Source organism: Diabrotica undecimpunctata, chromosome 2, assembly GCF_040954645.1.
Source record: "Diabrotica undecimpunctata isolate CICGRU chromosome 2, icDiaUnde3, whole genome shotgun sequence".
NCBI lineage: Eukaryota > Metazoa > Arthropoda > Insecta > Coleoptera > Chrysomelidae > Diabrotica > Diabrotica undecimpunctata.
Window position 1 is genome coordinate 82,743,941 of NC_092804.1, and position 24,889 is coordinate 82,768,829.

A 24,889-nucleotide genomic window follows, 5' to 3' on the forward strand; every position below is an offset into this window, starting at 1 on the left:
CCAAATATTATAAATAGTTATACGATATTTTTTTTATACGATATTAAGTTTGTGCTAATTTTGAACGTTTATAACGTAATGAGTTATAATTTTTGTTTTAAGGCATCATTTGTGTTTTTGTTAAAGCGACGTATAAAATGACTATTTTTACCAGACGTCACTGAACTTAAATAATGAAAGCGTAAGGCGATCGCAAAATTATAAAAATATATGAGGTGATTCATTTACCGTAAGTATCCAACTATCACTGGAAATAAATGTCAAAACTAAATAACTTTCAAAATAAAAGTTAAGGTGTACGAAAAATCATACTTTTCTAAATAATGACAAATATAATTTGATTTCGTAAGTAGTACGCATGCTGCAGAATATGTAAATAAAATTAATATCTATGGAACTTACTCAGTTGCCTGATTGCATAGTATCCACATAAATATTATTCCACTAGTTTTTAGTAGAGCTAGTGCAATGCATTGAAGACCTGGGATACTAAGGGACCATACGAAATCGATTTCCTGAAGATGGCTCCGCAGAGAAAGTCGAAAGCTCAACGCAATCAAATTGAACTATGTGCAACAATGAATTAAGTGAGTTTTATATTAGTTTTTACGAAACTTATGATACCTATATAAAAATTTGATTTTGATGGATAAAGTACCAGGGAAGCCACAATTTTTTACAATAATTTTTGGGGAATATAGTTATTGTTTTAAAATTATGTAAACCTTAATATAAATAACAATTCTTGACAACCTCGGAATACCATACCAAACTTCTTAGCCGCATCCCCTCTCCTCGCCCAGAACGTCGTCACTTACCTACCTGCCAAGTTACATAGTTACCTGAGATTGTGGCGTCCTCAGCCTACTTAGTGCATACGTCACGATTGACCTTTTGAAAGAATTTTAACTAAATTGTAGAGTTTAATTAAAAAAATAGGTGATACCTTTTTAAAAACTTATTCACGAGAACTGTTTAACAGGTTACAGAAACACTGTGAAAGAAACTAATAAAAGTGATTTTCTATTCTGGTGTTTAAATTCTTGTGGAATTTTTAGGTGTGTGCGAATAACTGTGGAAAGTCTCTGTGTGGATTTCTTTCTGTTTTTGCAACAACGTTGGTAAGTATTTTAATGAATTAGCACTTCCTTTAAAGATATCAAACTAGTATACGTAGGTATTACCTATTATATATATATATATATATATATATATATATATATATATATATATATAATATATATATATATATATCCATTTTTATCCATATTTAGAAAATATAGGAAATAGGCTGATTTGATTGCAGAAACCATGTTATATATTTAGTGATAAGAATATAATATTTAACAATATAAATAATTGTATCTAATATTAAAAATTTTAAGCATATACAGATTTAAAAAAGGCATGAAAAAACCCTTAGTATATTTAATGTAATCAACGAATATAGACGCATATATGCATATTCGTCAATATTCGTTGTAATAGACAAGTAAACATTGAAAAAAATACTTTAATAATACAAACAACGAATTTAGTCTATATTTATTGATACAAAGTTGTCAAATATGTTGGTACATTTAAATATATAATGTTTTTGCGTATAAAAGTTATTAGATGTAGTTACTTAAAACATTTGTTAATTTCTAGCTATAGATATTTGATTTTCCCAATTTCCATTCAGTCAAACAGTTTTTCTAGCAAAACAAATTCCTTTCACTTATTTATCGTAATCCTTGAGTACACAAATATAATCGTTTGCATAAATGGAAAGAAACTTTTTCAAGAGTAACATATTTGTCGGAATCTTAGATTAATGAAACGATTTAATTAATCTAAGGTTTGAATTCACTGTTAGTTATGATATCGTCGTTCTTAAAATCACATTATTTCAGAAAATAAGTTTCACTTAACAGTTATTGCAAAATTGAAATTGTTTATCCCAGAAAGTTTTTATGTAAAACGGTATTATGCGTAAACTATTAGGTCTACGTAAATTCTGAATGCTTGAAGATTGAAAATTGAAATCCAGATTGAAGAAAAAGGCTTATTTGATCAAATTAAATCATTTAAAACGTTTATGTAAATATTGTAAAATAGGTTTGCAAAAGTACTATTATTTTAGGCTTATAAACAATTAAAATAACTCAGACACAATAACATGTAGGAAGTTATTTTTTTTTTGTCTTGGCATGTTATGTTTTATGTTGGCATTTTTACACGAATTCCAAATAAAAACCCATAATATTTTACGACCCTTAAACCTGAGTTAGAACGTATTTTTTTTTAATTTACCGGGACTTTGTTCATAAATACTAACACAAAGAAAAAGAATTATTTGACACATCAAAAGTTCAAGTTTAGACAAAAACATTTAAAAACGATTCCTTTCCAACTAAAATCTGAATTCATAAATTTACATTTATAAAAGCCGCAATAGGTATATGCGGTTCTAATCAACAAAAATGGATGTTTTTTTAATTTGGGGTACCTCATGGCGTAGATCATAAAAATTTATTTAGTTGTCCCCTATCCCCAAATCCACAAAAACTACCCCATCATCCGCCTAGCGGAAAACTCATCCCTGGAAAAATCGAGATATTGGCCAAAAACGTTGAAACCAGAAAAGTGGACAGCTATAAATTAATTGCTAATTTATTGCTGAAGTCTCATGCCAAGAAACACTTTATTGCTGCGGCCATTTCCCAAAAATAATGATGACTGAACCTATCTTAGCGTCATATTGTAATGCTAATTAAATTTTCTTGAATAATGTTCAACTTACTTGCTAAATTATTCCCATCATCCTTCAATGCAAATATTATCCCTAGCAAATAGTGCTGATACAGTTTTAAAAAAATAATATATTATTTGAACCTCATATTTGCTATATTCTTTGCATAGACCAGATAATATTTCCGTTAAGCTATATAATGTGGCAGCTACGAGATATACTACATATTGTAGCGTTTTTTAAATAAAACGAGCGGTTCGAATTTATATAAATATATTTATTTATAAGTTTACAGTTCGGTAATATATTAACAACTAAACTAACTCATAACATCGTTACACATATATATATATATATATATATATATATATACCAAAAGTATTATTCTAGAATAATTCAAAGTAGTCCTACCTCTAATTCGCCTACGTGCAACCATTACATGGGCCATGCCGAAAGCATGTTCGTAACAATATTTTATTGCTAAATTTTGCTAACTTAAAATACACACATGCATCTTTCATTGTTAATTTAATGCTGTAGTTTTCAGCCTGTTATTAATTCACCATCTTTTGAGAATCAATGAGTATTGTAGCCTCCGAGAAACAAAGGGCGTTGTAGTTTAAGTATGAAGCTACAATATTTTTTGTGTTTTGGAAAAGGGTGTAGCAATAAAAAGCATTGTTGGCGTGAATGGCCAACATTAATTATTAACTTAAGGAACTGGCCTTAATTACTAAATACATCGTAAATAAAGTATTAGGTAAAGTATCTAATAACTAGTAACGTCTCAACCTCGGCAGACGTATTTAAAGTGATTGACTTTGTATACATACATACACGTGTACCTAGTATTCCCTGTAGTTTGTGTGGATAAATATATGTCACCACTGATAATAATTAACATAGAATATATTATATTTCACGCTTTTTCAAAAACCTGTAACCCTTTTCGTTGCCGAGCTATAGATATGTTAGCTTTACCGTAAAGTTAGCAAAGCCATTGTTTCTCGGAAATGGTTGCAGCAATATATTGTTTCTTGGTGTAAAACTTCAGCAATTAATTAGCAATTAATTTCTTGTGGTTCACTTTTCTAGTTTCATCGTTTTTGGCCGGTATCTCGATTGTTCCGGGAATGAGTTTCCCGGAATAGGGAATAGGGAATGATGGGGTAGTTTTGGGGGTTGTACAATATACAAATCAACGGAAATTAATTAGCAATAAATTATGCCGCCAAGATGGGCTCTGTAGCCTTTTTCATTGCTGAGATAGCTATGGCTATGCTAGCTTTATCGTAAAGTCAGCATAACCATTCTTTCTCGAAAACTGTTGCAGCAATAAATTTTGCTTCATGGCGTAAAACTTTAGCAATTAATTCCTAGCGGTTAACTTTTGGTTTCAACGTGTTTGGCTGATATCTACATTTTTCCGGGAGTTTTGCGCTAGGGGATGATGGAGTAGTTTTTGGAGATTGGTCAATGTTCTAATAAATAGCAATTAATTAGCAATCAATTATGCCGCGAAGATGCCTTATTCATTGCCGACATAGCTATGGCTAAGGTAGCTTTACGTGAAGTTAGCATAATCATTGTTTCTGGCAACGGTTGCAGCAATATTTTTTTTCTTTCCGTAATATATTAGCAGTAAATTATAGTGTTGGTCTGAATTAGGTCTTATAAAATGGATATGCTAACTTTACAGACATTGGTAAATAGATCTAACCTGTTGTGTATTTGTTATCATTGAAATTAGTCTATAGTTGTCGCATTCAGTGGTGGAAAGTAATGTAACCAATGAATTATTAATTATCTGGGAATAGATATATCCAGCTCAGGTAACACGAGGAATTAAGTTAGATACCAAGTTACAAAAGATAACAAACTATCTAAACGACATAATATTTGACTCCACTATTTGACACCTTAAGAATAAAAAATACAAATTTTGGATATAAACGACGCATTTATTTGAAAAAACAAAAACTTTAATAAAACTTAGGTAATATGATTCTGCTAAAACAATGTGTTTATAATTAGGTTAATGAAAACATCAAAATTATTCAGAAAAATAAACAAAATTTTGGGGCTGCAAATGTCCCTGTAGTTGACACTAATAAAAGTTGTTGTCACCAGTGCTTGTCACAATAATGATCTAGTAGTTGACACTGAAACATTTTTATCCACTAACATCTAATGGCTTGCTAAATTCATATTTTAGTCGATCACCTGCTGCTGTCATATTTGGGAAATCAAGCTTTTCATTTATTTGTTTAAAATCAATGACACTTACATCATCTGAATTTAGTTTGAAGCAATTTTTTTCCATATTACAGCAATTCACCGCTACTACTTCAGCTTCAGTTTTTGAAATAACTTCCTGAATAACACAGACGAATTTATGAACTCTTTTTTCTCCTGGAAACTCAACTAATACATAGTCGCGTTCTTTATAAGTACCTTTGGTTTTTTCAGAATTATAAACTGCGTTTCTCAAATTAAAACTTATATTGCTAATATCGTCTATGGTGTCACCTGATTCAACCCATTCCTCATCAGACTCTGAATCAGAGGAAATATCGTATGTTGTTTTTGTTTTTCTTTTTGTGCTTTTCTTTTGTTCTATTTTGTTTCTTTTTATTAGTTCACGTTCTTCTTTTTTAGCGAGCCTTTCTCTGGCTCTTTTTTGCTTGTTCTTTTCATGTTCTACTTTAGCTTTTTCCTTTTTCTCATAATACTCCTGCCACTGTCTGTAGGAGGCCACTGATCTTCTGTTTTTTTCCTTTTGGTAGTTTTGGCTCAGGTCAATAGAGAACTCTTTTTAAAAGCAGAAGGTATTATAACATTTAAGACATTTGGTGAAGGGGCTTGCGTCCTTACTGACGGGTTATCAATTTATGAAGTACTAGGTGGATCAATGTCACGTGAACTCGAGGAACTTTGAAAGTAAAGCGTTGACTGAATCACATTAGTATTTGGAATGCTATCATGTGAAGTTGAAGGAATCGGCGCTTGTGTCTGTAATTTTTTAACAGGTGTTATGTGTACATCTGCTGTGGTGGTCACGTCATATATTTCATCTGCAGAATTGTTGGGGATTTCTTCTAGCTCTTTTTTCCATTTATTATTTTCTTTACTCTTTCTAAACTGTAAAAGTTTTTCATGTTGAATATATTTTTCCAAACATTTCAATCCCAGTGCTAGCTCTTCAATATTTTTTGAAGCTCGACTTGAAGTGTCATCAGAGAGTTTACTCTTTGATTTTATCTCACCTGGTTTGGTAATATCCTGAGGACAAAAATAAACTTTTTTTAAAATTGGAGACTCATGGTTGTCAATTCGCCATTGCTGTACTTTAGTTTCCCATCCCTCTTTAACAGTGCGAAAAACGGCAACGTCCATGGGCTGTATCAAATGGGTAGCGTTTGGAAAAAGGGCCGTAAGAATTATGCCGTTATCTGCACAAAACCCACTAGTATGCAACGTGAGATTTGAAGCATGTCCGTCAATAAAAAGTATAACAGGTAACTTGATGTTGTTGTCCACTAGCCAGGGATGAAAAATATTCGCTATAAACTCAAAAAAAGTTTCACCAGACATCTTCCCATAATCCGATTTTCCTATTCCCCGGTTCGGGGAAATACTCATAGTAGTTTCCTTCGGAATCCTGTCGTACCTAAACACTACCATAGGTGGTAGTACCTGAAAAGCTGCGTTACCGGTAACCAAGGCATTCCTTCTCGTCATTATTAACTTGCTGGTACAGTTTTCTCTCCTTTCCGTGCTAGTACTTTCCCTCCTTTTGGGTTTAAGAAAAATGCAGATTCACCACTATTAAAAATTCTGGAAGGATCCTCTAGAATGGACCCATGTTCATTTTTATCTAAGTATTCACGTACTTCTTTAAACCATGTTTGGATGTTTTTTTTTTTGTTACTGAAGATTTTATAACTTTATGTTTATAAACATTTATGTATAAAACTTTACAACTAGGTGCTTGTAAGTATGAGGAATTATAATTGTATGCAAACATTAATATAGCTAATAGAAGGCGCCACATATGCTACATATGTGTCATAATTATAATTTGAGCTTTTGTATTAAATTGAAGCCATAATCAAAACATTTTATTTACAAACCATATTAAGAAATAGTTAAAACAAATAACATTAAACTTTTTGTCAAAGTAAGTGTTCGATATGTCCACCATTTTTTTAAATGCAGTTAATGCAGTCCAATCCAATTCTTGAAAGTTGTTGAAAACCATATATTTTGCCTTAAGTTAAATGGAAATTCTTTCAACAAATCAATAAAACTATTTTGTAAAAAATGTAAATAGTTTTCACCATTCAAATTACCAGGTAACTCACATAGCCCTAAAAAATGATTAACAATGATTCCACATCAGACACGTTTATTTTAAATATATATATATATACACCAGTATTTAGGCGCCTCGCCCTTCCGGTAGGGATCTATGGAGGAGTATCACTGAGCCGCAAGCCTTTATCTCTTGCCGAACTGCTCCACCATAGGCCGATCAGACACCAGCATATTCTAGTCTAAGCCGCAGATTCATTTTAGAATTTTAAACTGCTGCGTTAGCCTTTTTGTTTTCTGTACACCGAGCTGGGAATCGAACTCACTTCCACTGAACCACTCGCAGTGAAGCGAATGAGAAACCGGCCGCCCAGCCCGCTTGGCTATCTGACCGACATGTTGGAAATGCCTTTCTCTCTTAACATGAGGATATTTAGTACTCCAAAATTGATGTAAATGTAGCTTCCATAAATAATATTCTATCGATGAAAGAGTTGTCAAGATTTTGCCTATTTCGGACATCATTTGCAAATCTGCATCTAAAGGTAAATCTGCTGGTAATAGATTTTGCAGAGGTGTAAAATTTTAAGTATGAAAATGCTCACGGTATAGGATTATTAAAACTGAAGTTTTGCTGATTCCTAACGCTGGAGATAAACATCGTGTAGTTACTTTAGAATCATCTTCAACGCGAACCATTACTTCATCTTGATCATATTGATCAGGCGCAATGATTTTCGGTCGGCCTAAGTTGTCACGTTTAGGACGAAATGAACCACTTTCACCTAAATTCCGAAATAGATGTTTAAGGGTTGGTAATTAGGTTGCAGCCTGTTTGGGTAACTTTTAAAATAGGTATTCCTTTTTTGCTGCATGCCAGTTAAAGTGCTGCTGCCAATAAATAGCAATCATATCTCTCATGTCTGTATTAGAAAAATAATTATGCCTCGGCATTTTCTGGTTTTCTTTAATAAACCAAAGTAAACCACATATTGCAAAATCGAAACAAAACTTATTTTTAGTTATCAAAAACATTTGTGACATCAGCCTTCTATGTTAAAATGTCCCCTAATCCATTGGGGTTGTCTAATGATGACATTAAAACTGGCTTAGAAAAAAAAGGTAGTTGGTACAGTAGCTGGTACTGTAGACTAGCGTGGAACTTTATACTGTTTTCTGTTTTTTTTTAAATTTTATTAATATTTTATTATTTAAAAGTAATTTTATTATTATTTATTTATATTTTAAACAAAGTAAGTTATATTAAAATAATTCAATACATTATTATTGCTAGTAGCGCCACCTGCTAAGGTACCAACAAAGCATACCTACGTTGTTTATTTCTGACAGACCCGTCAAAGACAGACTAAATATTAAATTATTAATAAATTATAAATTTGATATTTGATCATTACTTTGATAGTAAATTTAAACGTTATATAAAATAAATAAGATGTTTAAAAATAGAATTTGATTATAATTTGAAAGAAATTTATTAACAACTAACGTTAACAAATATATGATGACTATAAACGAAAGGATCGATGTGAAGACCGCTATTTTGTGACGCTACTCGTGACGCCGTCTCGTGGCGCTCGCCGCAGCATTTTACTATAGAGAAAAAAGTATACAACGCCAGTATAAAGGCTTTTAGAAGCGATAGAGGGAGGTTTCAGGAAATTGTAAACATGATAACAACCAACGTCTGAATACGGACACGGCACCTTAAGAAGAAGATAGAAGCCTCGTTTTAATAAGACATTCAGCAGCAATAACAAAGCATTTTTTGGTGTTTAATTGATATTTTTGAGTTGTTTTTATAAAAATAAACTATTAGTTATGCATATTCACAAGTATTCAGTGCTTTACCGCACAAATATCACAACTAAGAATTATTATGCAGTTAATTTATAAAATGCGGTCATCTAGAAAAATATTAAGTTTTGATGCTATTAACAAGTATACCTATTTTTGTTAAAATAATGTATCTTTAATATTTTTTGACAAAAACAGCGCTAACTTGAAGAGCAAATAGGTTAAGCGCAAATTTATACCACATATGGTGCCCCCTATCAGCTTCATTAAAATTTGCATCAAATTATAATTCCTCATACTCAAGACCACCCAGTAAATTTTTCTACATAGATGTTCACAAATATAAAATTTATAGATAAAATTTTAAATTTCCACTTGTTGGTGGTTACACGTGGTGAAAGCAAGTTGGCTTAAATCGTAATATTTTAAAGTGTCGAATTTACTGTTTCTTTTTGTACAATTACTTAAAAATGTAAGGACCACCCTGTATATACACTAATTAAAAAATATTTTATCTTTTGTCCATAACTGGACACAAAGGATCGCAGCCACTGAATCCTCGCCGAGCCGGCTTCTTTGTTTCCTCATGGTCAAGCCGGCTCTGGAGAAGAGCCTATCTGCTGGGATGGACGTAGCTGGAATTGATAGGATATCTTTGGCCAAACGAGCCATGGTAGGAAATTTATTCTGGTTGTCTTTCCACCAAGAGAAGATGCCCACGTTTCTGTCTTCTTCACTCATCATCATCCTTACCACTAGAGAACCCAGAAGAATGTATGTACATATATAGTAGTAGTGTATGATGTTATGTAGTACCACAAAGGTCCTGTTCATAACGTTAGTTATCTTTAGCCTTTTCTTCTTATCTTACTAATACCAATGACACCCTATTTTGTATGTTGAAATTCTATAATAGTTTCTTCCAATCACATAGTCCTGGATTTATATGTTAGTCAATGCACTGAGGTAATTTTTGGTAGCATTATCCGGTGCAAGAATTTTAGCTTCTTCCGTTCTTCGTCATACCCAATTTTTACAAAATAATTGGCGGCTTCAGAATTGCCGATGACGGAAGACGTTACATCTTCGTCTTGAACACTGATTCGGGAAAATTGGCCAATAACCTAGCATGCTGGTCTAAGCTAGTGTTGCTATATGCAGTGAGGGGTTGTAGGACAGGAGTTTAAAGTTTGGACAAGGTTCTAGATGACAACCAGTTGCCATCTAGAACCCATTTAGATAAGGTCTGAGGGTCAGCAACAACCCCTATTGGGTGCTAAGCAGGATATCTGGTAAACATTTTTAACAATAACACACAACAAATTTTGTAACTTTCTAAGATATTTAGTGGCTTGACTCGTATATAGTATATACCTAGTAATATTACACTGTTGATGGACTTTTTAGTCCGAAAACGTTCTGTGATGGAGCCCCAAAAAGTATTTTTAATTATATACCTTTTATAAAGGATTTTTTAATAAAACGTGTGTGATTCATGATATACAGCCAACCACAAGAATTTCATTTTGCTTGTGGATCTTTTTATTTTATTTTTAGGGTACGAGCAAGGTGTAGTCGGTGGTAACATCTTCACCGGGAAGGTTTTGGTAAAGATACCGAATGCTATTTCGATATCTTTGATTAATCATTATGTAGTCTGATTTCTGATTTCTGATCAATTTTCTTTATTGTTTTGTGGAAATTTCGACATATATAATCTGCGAGCTTATTCTTATAGTACACACAACCAAACTTATATGGAATCACCATGTATTTCAAACTAATATTTATTTCTTTTGAAAAAACTTGTTATTGTTGCGAAGAATAAAGGTTTTTATGGAAAATAAACAGACCAATAAAACAATCAGATAACACTGCCCATCACGGTATAGATTATTTGTATTAGTTGTAAATTAAACGGAGGTGCAAAGGGGAAATATTATTGGTCTTGTGGAGCAATTGATGTCTCAGAGGGACATAGCTACAGTGGTAGGCGTAACCCAGGGCGTTGTGTGAAAAACCTATGCTAGGTATCAAGAGGTGTAAGTGTTTCAGTTGAAACGACAAGAAGAAGACTTCATGCCGAAGGAGCAGTAGACAGTTACGGATTCCCGAGTTAACCAGGCAGCACAAGATTGATCGCCTAAATTGGTATCGATCTTCAATACCAAAACTGGAACACTGGAAATTGGCAAAATGTGCTATTTTCAGACGAAATAAGGATTTGTGTAAAATCATTTGACCGATAAATTCGTGCACTTAGAGGGAGATCAAGACAAATAAGAACAGAAACAGCCAGATCTGTTCACAGACCTAAAGGAAGAAGTATTGTGTTTTGGGGAAGTAATATGGTCGGTGAAAAAACTACTTTAATTTCCATTCAACCAACTTATTCGAACCAACAGCTCGAAGGTATGTTGATTTGGTTCTAAAATTTCTAGTTAGACTCTGAAAAGTGCAATAAGAAAAAAATTAATTTTTATGCATTATAATGCACCTCCACATGCCAGCAGAGTCATTACAAACTTCCTTGAAGCAGAACATATCGCTATTTTGTAGTGACCTGCTTGCTCATCCGACCTTAACCCTATAGATTATTTGTGGGATATGATTAAAAAATAATTAGTCTTCACCGGGATAATCCACAAAACACTGTACAGCTAGTACTAGTTGCTCTTGAAGAAAGGAAACAACCTACCACAATAAAATATTTACAATTTGTTTAGGAGCATGTCCACGCGAATTGGAGCTTGCATAAGGCCTAGTGTTAGTAACACTGACTACTAAAAAAAAACATAAATAAATAAAAACAATCTAACCATAATTCGTTGTACATTAAAATTTTTTATGCTATTGACTCTAAAACAAATAATTTCAATTTTATTATTTAAGAATTTATGGGTTTCTTTAATTTTTATGTATTAGTAATTAAATTGCTTTAAAATAAATATTCTTTGACTTTGTAGGTTGATTTTTTTTTTAATTCGCTTAAAATAATAAGCAATATCAGATGATTCCATATAAGTTTGGTTGTGTGGATTATTAATTAGTATGGTTATTGAAGAATTTTAAAATATTTGATTATACTGGATTTACTGTAATCATAAAATGCACGAGGATAAGTTTCTTGTAGTTTTTTTTGTTGTTCTGTAAATATTGTCAAAATATTCATGAATATTATTAAAAGCTATATCAACTGTCTCGCATCTGCTTAGATACATGGTTTTTACCTAATTTCTCTTAGGAATGTAAATTATAATGCTCCACCATAAACAGGCAAATATGCTTGTCCTTGTATAAGACAACATTCTTACATTATTATTAATAAATTAGTATGGTTATTGTAGAATTTAAAATATTTGATTATATTGCATTCACTGTGATCACACAATGCACGAGGATAAGTTTCTTCATTAATAATATAATTTGTTTTTAAGTTTTTTTTTCTCTTTATCGAATTTCGTTTTAGACCTTTTTTAAAATCGAAATATTACTAGTGATGCTGCTTGTGAAATCTTTAGCAATTCTATTTCAATTTATGGATATCTTATATTGTAGAGAAATTAATTCACATTTATTTATATACTTTAGAACAAGCAGAATGAAATATCAAATACAAATTGGGTCAAGCCAGGTTATCTGTTTCAGAATTGCAACTGATAGGTAAAATAAAAACAAGTAAAACAAGAATGATACAAGTAAGATTATATCTAGCTGAGAAGAGAACTCAGAAATGAGTGACCCATCTGATATGAGTGTTACACTTCTTTAAAATAACTTTATTCAACACCAACTTGTTTACAATTTAAACTGACAACTATAAACTTCAAAATCTCAATTACAACTGTTACAAACTGTCAACATCTGTTTATATATATTTTCTGACGTTCCACACTTCAATAGACATTTCAGGACTTTTCGATAACATCTCGAAAATTCTAGACTTCTTCATTACTTCTTTTGTTTTTTCGTCAAGTGACTTTTTCTATATGAAATAAATCTCACGTAACTGTGGTAACACTGCTCCCTCCTTTATGGTTATTCGTCTCGAATAACTGGTCTATCAGGGACCTATTGAAGCCAACAGGGTGGATCAGTTCCAACTTCTTCTTCTTTACATGCCAGCTCTGCGACGGAGGTTGGCAATCGTCATGACTATTCTAATCTTAGATTCTGCCGCTCTGAATAGTTCGATTGATGTGCATCCGTACCATTCCCTCAAGTTACAAAACCATGAGATTCTTTTCCTTCCTACACTTCTCTTGTCCTGAATTTTCCCTTGTATAATTATTTAAGTATGTTGTACCTTTCATTACGCATAATATGCCCCAGGTATGGCAGCATTCGTGTCTTGATGGTTTCCAATATTTCCATTCTTATCTCCATAGAATGGAGCTAATCTCTCGATATGAACTACCTTAGGTTTATGTAACAATAAAACACTGAAAACTTTGTTTTCAAAACTCCCACAAAATTTATTTTAAATTCTTATCACTACAGCTGTTTCGGCTGATTGCCTGTTTTTGGCATGGGTTTACACTTTATAGTCTCTAATGAAATAGGTTGAGGAGGGGAGAACTGTTTGTCTCAAGCTGGTCATTCAGAATGATATCTGTGTTTTTTAATTTGTTGATTTCCATAGATTCTAACAAAGATAGCTTAAGGCCTTTATTTTGAATGTGAAGAATTTTAAATTCGTCAGTAAAAGAACGATTATGATCTAGAAGGTGAAGTGCGTATGTAGAATCTGTTTTTCTATTATTGAAAGCCCTTTTATGTTCTGCTATTCGTTTATTAAAATTTCTACCAGTTTGACCAATGTAAGTTTTTGGACAGTCGCCACATTTAAGTTTGTACACACCACTGTGTAAGTGTTTTTTATGTTGGCTCTTGTTGTTTTTAATATATTTGCCTAGGTTGTTATTTGTTCTGAAAGCTGGTGTTATTCCTTTCTTTTTTATGTGTTTGGCTATTTTTGTTGATATTTTGCCTATTCGCTCCGTGCGTGACTGACGCGACACCTACCGCCTTCATCTGACAGTTTTGGAGTCTACCAATTTTCAGGTTAAACATATGACATTAATGACATATGTTTGACATTGTTAAATACAGGCGAAATTGACAATTATTAATAATTAACTTTTTAACTATATTTTTTCAGTTTATGTACAAAATAAATGTAGTATTAAAAACTGGGTTTCTCAAAATTCATCATAATATATCTTTTTAAGCCCAAACGGAAAAGAAAAGTTAAAAATCTAGTACTGGCAAATCAAGTTTTTCACGTGAAAGAGCATATAATTAAAAACAGTAATAGTAAAAGTTATGATATAAAAGCTAAAGTCATCAGGCACTCTGCAGTTAGCTTGAAAGCTTATAAAATATCATTTAAGGTAAATTATTTAAATATTTCAATTGCATAAAAATGAGGTTACGTGATATTTCCTTTTTCTTATTAATAGCACGGATCCATCTTTTTCTTTTCTCTAATTTAATCTTTGGGAACCTATAAAAACTACACTTACTATTTTTGCTATTATTAGCACAACTAAATACGCAACATGTATTTGCACACATTTTTGATAAAATTTATGCGTAAAAAGGTAGGGCCAATTGTGTCATATTTCGCCGCTACGCACGCTGGCATCGTTTCAAGGTACCCCTACCATGGTCAGGCACGGAGCGAATATATGTAATCGAGCAGAAGGTACTGGGTTTTTTCTCTGGTGGTGGAAATACTAAGTTCAGGGCTTTCTTGTGTAGTTTTTGATTTAATTTTATTAATTGTTTGTTCGTTGTATCCATTGTTTACTGCTATTTGCTTAATGATATTTAATTCTGTCTCAAAATTGTATTTTGACATCGGAATTTCTGTTAATCTATGTAACATACTATGATAGGCTGCCAGTTTATGTTGTGTGGGATGGGATGATGAATTGTGAATAGTCGTGTCAGTATGGGTAGGTTTATGAAATATGGAGAAGTCATGTTTGTTTTTAAGTCTGATAATTTTTAAATCTAAAAAATTTATGGATTGATTTGGTTCTGTTTCTATTGTAAATTCAATATGACTATGAAGTGAATTAATATACGATAAAAATTGGTCGAGTTGCCTGTTAGTTCCTGTAAAACATACCAGTACGTCATCTACGTATCTCCACCAATATAAAAACTGTTTGAATATGGGATGTTTTGAAATCTTTGTCTCTAGATGATCCATAAAAATATCTGATAGCAATGGGCTTAGAGGATTGCCCATTATAAGTCCGGCACTGTTATTTGTATAGATTTCATTATTAAATTCAAAGTAGTCCTGGTTTATGCAAACTTTAAGAAGATGTAAAATTTCAGATGTAATGATTGGATTTGTACATTTTTTTACTATTTTAATCTGGAGTTGTTAGGTAACTGAAAATTTTGTATTTTATTAACTAGTTCTATTGTATTTTTTATGGTAAATTTAGGTGAAAATTTAGTGTGTTCTAAAATAATTTCTAACAGTTTTTTGAAAGTTTATATGACGGAGCTGTATAAAAAGAAACTACAGGTCTTATTGGGTGATCCGGTTTGTGTAGTTTAATGAAAGAGTATAATTTAGGAGGCTGTGGGTAATCCATCAATTACCTTAGGTTTACTTTTAGCTGAAAACTCGATGCGGTAGATTAGATCGTCAGTTTCGTTGAAATTTCGGACAAAGTCCTTTCTTACGTGTGGGATTCTATAACCATACTGGGTCACGACTTTCGAAAGTTATACCTGTAGCATGCATGTTTAGCCTGGTCTTGGCTTTAAAGCTTCAAACTTTTACGCTCAAATTCGTAGACTTTTTCCAATTTTTTTTTCAAATTTTCGATGTACGTCAGGGATGAAAGTTTTTCTTCGCAGAGGCAACCTTCCGAAAATAAGAATCATTGATGGATAATAACCGGTTGATTCGTGTTCGGAACTTCTATAGGTGAACAAGAATAGAGGAATTAAAGTTTCATAATATTTTTGATTATCAGCGACAAACATTGAAAGGTATTTACAAACAGTTCTATTATGTCTTTAGACCATTCCGTTTGATTGTGGATGAAGAGGCGTAGTGCGAGTTTTCTTAATATCCAAGATTTTTATTAATTCTTGCCATAATTATGATTTAAAATTTCGTCCTTGATCAGAATGTAACTCTAAAGGAACTCCATGTCTAACACAGGACTTGTGTTGTAAATGCTTCTACTACTGTAGTCGCTCGTTGATCAGGAAGGGGTGCAATTTCAGGCCATTTTGAAAAATAATCCATTGCGACCATTAATTACTTGTTTCCTCTCCCTGTTATTGGAAGTGGACCGAGAATATCCACATCAATTCGTTTATAAGACTTTTCGGAAAAATATTGTGCAATTTTACCTCGACTTGTTGTTCTAGGGCAGTTTTACCAGTTACATAAATCGCATTTCTTACACCAATCTTCTATATCTCGGCGATAATTGATCTAGTAGAATCTGTCTCCAGTGTTACTTTGACTCCAAAATGTCCTCCAGAAAGGCTGCTATGAGTTTTTGAAACACATTTTTAATGTGTGATTTTGGCAGTACAACTTGTTGAACTGTACGTACTCCATCGAGACTTTCCCACTTCCGATATAATAAACCATTGGAAAGATACAGAGAGTTCCACCGTATTTGGTTATTTCCTGTCAAGGTAGTAGGTCTTATTCCATTTTTAAGCCATTCTCGTATGACTTAGCCTATCATTATCTTTCTTTTGACTCTTTTTAAGGTTTACAGGGAAGTCTAATCATTATCTTCTTCCTAGGTCTGAACTATCACTAGAAAATAAAATATTAGTCTATAAAGTAGTTCTAAAACACATCTGGACCTACGGCATTTAACTGTGAGGGTATGTAAGCGAATCACATGAGTTTCAAAATCACATGTGTAATGAAGTCATACACCTTGATCTCTCAGTGAGTGTTACGCGCGAAGAAATAAAAAGTGTAGTGATTCTAGTGCGATAAACCTACTGGATAACAGCAGGGAAGTGAGAAGACTTCCCTGCCGAGAAGACGAGACACAAACCCTTGGACTTATAAGATAGATTTCATAAGTAAATTGTTTAGAACATAAGAACATTTTTTAAATATTATTTTTAGTTAAATTTTGTTAGTAAGGTATCCCCACTGGCATGCAGTCTTCGCTCATACTAATTTTTCTGTTTGAATTATCAAATTTGATTATTATCTAAATAGGACAGATTGCAAATCTTTACTTGGAAAATAATATATATCTATATCTATATGTATATGTATATATATATATATATATATATATATATATATATATATATATATATGTATATATATATATATATATATGTATATATATATATATATGTATATATGTATATATATATATATATATATATATATATATATATATATATATATATATATATATATATATATATATATATATATATATATATATATATATATATATATATATATATATATATATATGTTCGGAAAGATTTCCGCGGTTAGTACAATTAAACTTAGAGCTAAGATTAATATTATTATAAAAATTAATATTAAACTCACCAGTCTTCCGGGTTGAACCGCGTCGATATCCATTTTGCCGAGCTTTCGACATCCTCTCTGATGTCTTCTTCAGGGCTTCCGAGGTCTCAGTCTCCCGAGCCCCCAGACACTACTACACTCACTAGTCACTTCTAGTTCACTCACTAGTTCACTACTACGACTGGGACCAGGGGACGGTTCATTTATACCGTCGATGGTGACGTGGCCTAGGTGGGGGTTAGGGTGGGGATTGGCGCGAGAGTTGGCGCGAACATTTCCGACAGTGGGATTTTGATTCGAAGATGGAGGGGGCGATATTTTGTTTATGAGAGGTCTCCATGTAGAAGGTAACCGTATGGCGTCATCTCTCTTATTAAGGCAATTTGGTCTTTTTTCTATTTCTATGGCTTCTCGGATAATTCTTGGTTTATAAAAGCGGATGGGGGCTATGGTTCTGGAGTTTTCGAAATCAATTTTGTGACCTGTATGAAGATGGTGTTGACCGAGAGCTGAAATTGAATCGGAATTGCGAACAGAAATGGAATGTTCATAAATCCTATTTTGAATTCTACGATTTGTTTGGCCTATATAGGATCGGGGACAGTCTGCACAAGGAATTTCATAAACTCCGTGCTGTTCGTTTGGAATATTGTCTTTGATTGATCGAACAAGAGATGAAAGTTTTTGTTGGGGGGTAAATATTGTTTTTATTCCTCTTGGTTTAAGAATTTTGTCGATTTTGTCAGTGACACCTTTGATGTAAGGAAGAAACGCTTTCGTATGATAAGGGTCTGAGTCTTTGGATTGAGATTGAGTGGGAGATTGATGTCTGTGGATGCTCCTATTGATGTGATTTTCGCGGTAGCCATTTTGGATGAGGGCTTGTTTTAAACAAGAAAGCTCAGCGGATCTACTTGCATCATCGGAAAGGCGTATTGATCTGGATACAAGAGTATTAATGACTGAATTAATTTGTGAAGGTGCGTGGTGAGAGTTGGCATGCAAGTAACGATTGGTATGTGTGGGTTTTCGATAGACAGAGTAATGAAAACCTTGGGATTGGTGTTTCTTTGGAGAAGACCAGATCTGGTCTTCTATTCATTCTTTCAATGTACATCCTATATTATGGGACAGTTTCGACCGTATCAATACACAAACAGCCCTAAACACTTTCGAATCTAAGAGTGAAACTCAGAAGCGCAAATTATTGCATCTCATTTCCGAACAAATTCCAAAAACCTCAACGCTGGAACCCACTACAGTGGTTCATAACTTTTCTGATACCCCTATTTCTGCCATTGCCACTCAAGCTTTAGCAAAAGGTTTCAATTACTCTGTTACTCCAAGTCACATTCCAATTGAGACAATCATCTGTCAAACTGAAGAAGCCATCTCCAGTTTATCTTCCGAAGATGCTGAAATAACCAGACAAGACATCTCTAGAGTTCTTAGAAACTCAAAGCCTCCTGCTCAGAACATTAGCCAATCCGAGAAAAAAGCCCTGAAAGAACTTCGGTCAAATCCAGATCTAGTCATTCTTCCCGCCGATAAAGGAAACGCCACCGTCATCCTAAACACTTCTTCTTACATCAATAAACTTTCAAATCTCGTTAACACTCCAGACTACAAACCAATTCCTAATAATCCAACAACCTATCTGGAGAAAACAACAAAAGCCATTATCAATAAAACCTCTCTTCCTGTTGACATCAAAAAATCTCTAATTCCTCGTGAAAAGTCTTCAAGAACACCTCGAATATATGGCCTCCCCAAAATTCACAAACCCGATATTCCTCTACGTCCCATTGTCAGTGCATACAACTGCCCTACACAACCATTGGCCAAGTATTTGGCCAAAACTCTACAACCTTTCGCCGAAAATGCTTCATCCTTCGTCAAAAACTCTTTTCATTTCATCGAACTTCTTAAACAATACCCTATATCACCGTCAGACATTCTAGTAAGTTTCGATATTGTCTCACTTTTTACAAACATTCCTATAGATGAAACTCTAAACATTCTGAAAACTAAGTACAGTATCCAACAAGACCACTTATCTCTCATTAAACATTGTATGTCCAACACCTATTTCATCTTCCAAAATCAATTCTACAGACAAATAAATGGTGCCCCAATGGGCTCCCCTCTATCTCCAGTGATTGCCAATATCTTTATGGAAGACTTCGAGACCCGAGCACTATCCACATCAATGCTCAAACCCACATGTTGGCTACGATATGTTGACGATACATTCGTCATTTGGCCCCATGGCAGGGATGCTTTGGTGTCTTTCCAAACCCATCTGAATGGTATACATCCTAGTATCCAGTTCACGATGGAGGTAGAAACTGATTCATCCCTACCGTTTCTCGATGTTTTCATAAAGAAACACCAATCCCAAGGTTTTCATTACTCTGTCTATCGAAAACCCACACATACCAATCGTTACTTGCATGCCAACTCTCACCACGCACCTTCACAAATTAATTCAGTCATTAATACTCTTGTATCCAGATCAATACGCCTTTCCGATGATGCAAGTAGATCCGCTGAGCTTTCTTGTTTAAAACAAGCCCTCATCCAAAATGGCTACCGCGAAAATCACATCAATAGGAGCATCCACCGACATCAATCTCCCACTCAATCTCAATCCAAAGACTCAGACCCTTATCATACGAAAGCGTTTCTTCCTTACATCAAAGGTGTCACTGACAAAATCGACAAAATTCTTAAACCAAGAGGAATAAAAACAATATTTACCCCCCAACAAAAACTTTCATCTCTTGTTCGATCAATCAAAGACAATATTCCAAACGAACAGCACAGAGTTTATGAAATTCCTTGTGCAGACTGTCCCCGATCCTATATAGGCCAAACAAATCGTAGAATTCAAAATAGGATTTATGAACATTCCATTTCTGTTCGCAATTCCGATTCAATTTCAGCTCTCGGTCAACACCATCTTCATACAGGTCACAAAATTGATTTCGAAAACTCCAGAACCATAGCCCCCATCCGCTTTTATAAACCAAGAATTATCCGAGAAGCCATAGAAATAGAAAAAAGACCAAATTGCCTTAATAAAAGAGATGACGCCATACGGTTACCTTCTACATGGAGACCTCTCATAAACAAAATATCGCCCCCTCCATCTTCGAATCAAAATCCCACTGTCGGAAATGTTCGCGCCAACTCTCGCGCCAATCCCCACCCTAACCCCCACCTAGGCCACGTCACCATCGACGGTATAAATGAACCGTCCCCTGGTCCCAGTCGTAGTAGTGAACTAGTGAGTGAACTAGAAGTGACTAGTGAGTGTAGTAGTGTCTGGGGGCTCGGGAGACTGAGACCTCGGAAGCCCTGAAGAAGACATCAGAGAGGATGTCGAAAGCTCGGCAAAATGGATATCGACGCGGTTCAACCCGGAAGACTGGTGAGTTTAATATTAATTTTTATAATAATATTAATCTTAGCTCTAAGTTTAATATATATATATATATATATATATATATATATATATATATATATAATCTGTATACTTCTGTTTGTGTACCTGTGGTTACTTGGAGACTACTTCTTCCGTTATGTTCTCTTTATCTTCAAGTCTTTTACAGTACTGGCATTGTTGTTCCAGACAGTAGCGGCTTTTTTAAATCTAGTATTGAAAACCATTTAGCACCCGATAAAGTGTTTAGTGTATTATCTATTTGTGGCAATGGATAACTGTCTTTTTGTGTAACCTGGTTTAATCTTCTGTAGTCTACCCAAAAGCGATTGAAACCGTCTTTCTTGGTTACTAAGAGCACTGGTGAACACCAGAGACCCAAAGCTTCTGATATCGGCATTTATCATGTCTTGTATTATGTTTTCAACTTCTTTTTGCCTAGCAAATGGTAATCTCTGTGGGGCTTGACGAATTGCTCTTGCATCTCCAGTATAAATTCTATATTGAGCTAAACTAGAACGCACTGTAGATTTCTCAGATTCAAAAATGTCAGTTTTCATCAATAAATTTATTCTTCTTCTTCTCATTGCGCCGTCTCCTTTCGAAGGTTGGCGATCCAAATGGCAATTGTAGTTTTGGAAACTGCTGCGCGAAAGATCTCTGCGGATGAGCGGTCGAACCATCTCCTCAGGTCTTTCAGCCACGAGTTCTGGCGTCTTCCTACTGATCTTTTGCCCTGTACTTTTCCTTCCAGTATAACTTGAAGTAATTCATATCTTTCGCCTCTCAGCACATGACCCAAGTATTGCATTTTCCTCTCTTTGATTATTCTTAGTAATTCTTTTTGTTTACACATGCGACGAAGTACCTCAACATTAGTAACGCTTTGTACCCATGGAATCCTCAACATTCGTCTGTATATATACATCTCAAAGGCATCTATTCTTTTTTCTATTTCAGAGTCCATTGTCCAACTTTCACAGCCATACAGTAAGATAGAAAAAACGTAACATCTGATCATTCGGATTCTAAGCTGTAGACTAAGGTCTGATCTTGTAATAAATTTATTAATGTTGTCTAATTCTTCAGTTGTTAAGTAATGAATATTTTTGATTAGTTGTTTCAAGAGACTGACGTCAACTGGGTAACTTGAAGATGTATTCTTTTTTACATCTATCAATAATGTCAATAATGAGTTCCTCGCTTTCCACAACGGCGAAATGCAAACCTTCAGGTTTTTGACTCAGTCTCGTCAGGACGATACTTTCAGAATTTTGAGGAATTTCTGTATCCTTGCTCACTATATCCTTACTTGAGGTGTCGATTCTTCCAAATTTAGAACAACTTCTTCATTTTTAGTAAACAAAATTTTATTTTGAAGATCTAGGATAAATTTGTTTGGCATTATATCCATTCCAAGAACGCATTCATCTTTAATATCGGGTAAAAGAAATAAGTGTTTTATTAAGGTGTTACAAATTTGTATGGTTGCTTTTATCTCTCCATGAATTAGCCTGAAGTTTTACCTGAAGCTGTTTTAAGAACTAAGTTTGTTCTAGTGGGTTGTAGTTTTTCATTCGGAAATCCGGTTCGATTGAAGGATCTGGTTGCATCGGTATCAATAATAAAGGTGCATTTTTGATTGTCAACGTAGCCCTTAAGTGGTCAATTCTGTTCATTTTTATTTAAAGTGTAAGTGCGCACACACACACATGAGTTCATCCCAACCCCTAGGAACATGAGTGTACCACTGCTAGTCAGTGGGACCCCCATATCCGAAGATCAGACCGGTCACGTTCCAAAAGAGCTAATCGTTTTGGCTCGGTACCTATCTGACCCCCAGGTTTTTCCTCCACCCCTCCTCTACGTCTTACATACGCAGAGGAGGCTATGAACTATTACGGCGGGCGATTTTGGGAAAAGAAAACACCCTCCGTTTTGCTTGACTTGTGGTTAGGCCACCTGACTGTAGAGGTAGCTTTTCTCCCTATTTACTTTACTGAGTTTAATTTTTGCATGACTTTGCGCTCTGTGTCCCGGAACAAAATGTGTGTCCGATCAGGGGGTCGGCAGCAGGCTGACGGCCCCCTGTTCGGAAGTTGTGTGCTCGATCAAACAGTCGCCAATTTGGCAAAAACTAGTTTTGGTCTCCTTGCTGGCTGAGTGATCGATGGGTCTGGCCATCAAGCCCGTGTTTGTCGCACACGGCCCCAATGCTCAGGTTACGCGATTGTCTAGGGCAATTTGGTCCCGAAGGACTATTTCCTGAAGGGTTTTTGCCTGAAGGGCATGCCTGAGGGGCCTTAGCCTGATGGGCTTTAATGACGTGTGGATCTGTGTCCAGCTATTTTTATATCTTTAAAGTTAACAGTTTGTTTGTTAGTGGGGGTTTTGGGTGAAAATAACAAGGGTGGGGTTTAAGGGTGGGTGGGATGTGCATTCCCAAGTGTATAATGCTCTAACAAATCCCGTGTCTGTGCTGAGTTGTGGAAGATCGATTCTTTAAAGACCTGTCTCCATTAGTATTTCTAGTAGGATTGTATGACGGGCTTCTGCAATTGAAGAGCTTGTTTAATTTCAACATCCGGTAGTCAATCTGTGAATGTAGCCTGTATACCAATTTGTTCTAAAAAAATTTAGGTGCCTGAAGGTACGTCAAATTCAAAAATCTACCAATGAATCTGCCATTTAGTTCTCAGTCCATTCATTTGTCGTAGCTACAGCTTCGAATTAAAAACGATAAGTTTCCTATGCTGTTTGATCGTCGAATCTGGGTGGTTTTAGAATTTTGCTAGTTTTATTTTATCTGGTTTATTTATGAAAGACGATGAATTTGTTTTTTCAGATTCCACATTAGTTACTGAAACAACATTAGATAAAGTAGCTTGGGTATTCATTTTTCTTTCTAAATCAACTATTTGTCTTTCTAAATTAGATTTTAAACCTTTTTGTTGTTGTTTTAAATCGTTTCGATGTTATATTATTTGATTTTTTAAATCGTTCTTTATATCATTTTGTTGTTCTACTATTTTATTTTCTAAATAATTCTGTTGTTCTTCTAATTTATCTATTCTACTAATAATTTGACTTACACCTCTAATTTTCGCGAATTTGAGACAAACTATTCATGATTTCTATCTCTACTTGTATACGCCTCTCCTTTTCCTCTTCCTTTTTCCTGTTTATGCTTCTCCTTTTCCTCTTTTTTGTCTACGTTTCTCATTTTCATCTTTCTCTTCTTGTCTACGTTTCTCATTTTCCTCTTTCTCTTCTTGTGTACGTTTCTCATTTTCCTCCTTCTTGTTTTGTCTACTTTTCTTATTTTTCTCTTCCTCTTTTTGCCTACGCTTCTCCTTTTCGTCTTCCATTTTTAAAAACCATGCGGAGGTCGTACGTATATATTTCTTTATCAAAACCAGTAGATATTGTATTTACAATTAACAATTACTAAATATTTCTTCTATCCCACCGCTGTCACCAATGTGATTGCTGTGAGATAGAAGATCTTCTTTAAAATAACTTTATTCAACACCAACTTATTTACAATACTTTAACAGACTAACAACTATAAACTTTAAAATAAATTACAACTGTAACAAACTGTTAACAACATCTATTTATATATATATATATTTTCTGACGTTCTGACTAATCTCGAAATTTCTAGTCTTCTTCATTACTTCTTCTTTTTCATTAGGGGACTTTTCTATATGAAATAAATCTCACGGAACTGTAGTAACAGAAGAAATAAAAACATAGAAAGAACGAGTAAAGGTCGCGGACTCTGTGTCTGTCCCAAATAGGTCTCAATAACTTTAATCCGGATCCCACATGATAATCTTTAACACAGTAAAGAGGCTTGGGCTTTAATTTTCGATAAATCTTAAAAAAATTGCTTTAGTTTTCGATAAATCCATAACTCGCCGGCAACCAGGCCAATTTTGTACCAAATTGTTCATAATAAAAACTGCACAACTTTTCTAAACAAAATCCTTTGATTGGAGTGGGGAAATATGTAAAT

At 34.1% G+C, this 24,889-nt stretch overlaps 1 protein-coding gene across 1 annotated transcript in view; it reads left to right on the forward strand.

Annotated features, from left to right (window-relative positions):
* The first annotated feature begins 668 nt into the window (after nucleotides 1-668).
* LOC140434702 (uncharacterized) overlaps nucleotides 669-24,889 on the forward strand; it is an 86,864-nt gene continuing 62,643 nt past the window's right edge. Inside the window, exon 1 of the mRNA XM_072523151.1 lies at nucleotides 669-1,121. The gene's annotated coding sequence lies outside the window, so the exon portion shown is untranslated. The remainder of the gene's footprint in view (nucleotides 1,122-24,889) is intronic.